This window comes from Lactuca serriola, chromosome 8 (assembly GCF_051521515.1).
Source record: "Lactuca serriola cultivar US96UC23 chromosome 8, Lser_US96UC23_V15, whole genome shotgun sequence".
Lineage (NCBI taxonomy): Eukaryota > Viridiplantae > Streptophyta > Magnoliopsida > Asterales > Asteraceae > Lactuca > Lactuca serriola.
The window spans coordinates 52,981,333-52,983,078 of record NC_136415.1 but is presented as its reverse complement, the minus strand read 5'-3'; the positions used below and the strand labels follow the sequence as shown (position 1 = coordinate 52,983,078).

The window sequence follows — 1,746 nt, the reverse complement described above, 5'->3', positions numbered from 1 at the left end:
CACTAATCCAAAAAAATCAAGGTTTGGACTAAAACCCCAAAAATATGCATACCACATGACCATTTTTGCAATTTTGTCTTGAATATATGCCAAAGTAAATACCATGTATTTAATAATTTAAATGCGTATAATTAACGCTTGTACATTCCCGGCTGTAGCTGGTTGTACACTTGTACATATGAACCCTTTCTTCTTTAGTCCCCTCCCAGTACTTGATACTCCACGACTTGGTCGTCGGTTAAGTTATCCTGCAAAGAGCCAAAGACTACGTGCATGGTCCATGGGATTGACGTTGAACAATATTTATTTTATTTTCAAAAGTAGATAACAAGTCGACATAAACGTTCTCTATAAATATATAGTCACAGTTAACCAGTGCCAAATTATGATTTGCAATCTTGTAGTTCTCTGACAACAAGATGGGAAAGAAGACCGGTGTAGTAGTTCTCATGTTGATTTCTTTCTTCTTAATCATCGCATCAAGTAAGTTCAAACCTTCACATATACATTAATTTATCTTTCTATCATTTATAAAAGTGAGACTGATCATAACATTCTCTTTAATTAATCAGACGGGAGAATAGGTAAACAACCTTCAATCCTTCGAGATGTCCATGGGAGCCAATCACCAAGTGCACCAAAATATAAGGGTGTACCCCCACTACAACATCCATCCCCACCCTCACCTACCCGTGAGGGACGACAACCAATCATCTATAAAAGTTTGCAGAGATCGACCACGGCCTGTAATGCCGGAATAAATGGCCAATGTCCAGGTACATACAACATCGGTAGTAGGAAGTGTAAAAAATATGTGTATTGTAAGGGATCATAATTATAAGCTTTCATGCATGTTTCAAGTGATGTTAAAAACATGATTTTGTTGAGCTAGCTGGGATGATGATTGTAACAATATTGTATTATCACATGCATGTATACAGATATTCGGTAGGACTATTCGTTTCTTCATCCTTTTTAGACCTGTCTATGATTCTTATATAAAATCAGACGGAGGCATAGGAATCAAGGAATATGTTTTATGTTTGACGTAAATGTTGAAACTTTCTTTAAATTTGTATGTATGCTTGGATTTTAACAAATATGAGGACATTAAGATATTTATAGATATGACTATGAGATGTACAAAAAAAAATGTGTGGAACCGGTTAAAAGGGGCTAATTTTTGCCGCTAATTTGAGCATAAATTCAGGCACAAGGCGGCGTTTAGTCTCTTTCAAATTTGGTCCTTATTGAGGCTTTTGTAACGTTTTTTTGTTTCTGTTCCAAATAAACCGATTATTTTGTGGACAAAATTTTCAAACAATTGTTAAAAAGAGCCTCAAATGATGACCAAAATTGCAACAAAAGAACCTTTGGAGACCAAATTTGCAAAAATAACTATACTAGGGACCAAAAATGTAAATTTAATAAGCTACCGGAACAAACACATCAGTATGAGTTTTCCCCTCATACAACATCAACTCTGCTTTTGCTCCTATTCTTTGGAGAGGTGTCCACTTCTAAGGGTGTTCGTTTGGATGGATCGGTTTGATCCGATTAAACAGGTGAATCCAAATTGATTTCGGTTTTTAAAACATAGATCCGAATAATCCAAACTAAATTCAAATCCGATCCGATCCGATCTAATTACAATTCGGGATCGGTTTTTATAATTTGGTTTTCAAAAACCGAAACATTTTAAAACGACATATAAGTATAATATTATGTAGTTTAGATCAGATTTGG

At 35.1% G+C, this 1,746-nt stretch overlaps 1 long non-coding RNA gene across 1 annotated transcript; it reads left to right on the top strand.

The window, feature by feature from the left end:
* Window positions 1-372: 372 nt before the first annotated feature.
* LOC145069830 (uncharacterized) lies at window positions 373-964 on the top strand. The gene is made up of 2 exons (XR_013689691.1): window positions 373-483; window positions 573-964. It is a non-coding gene; the product is annotated as an uncharacterized LOC145069830 (long non-coding RNA).
* Window positions 965-1,746: the final 782 nt, after the last annotated feature.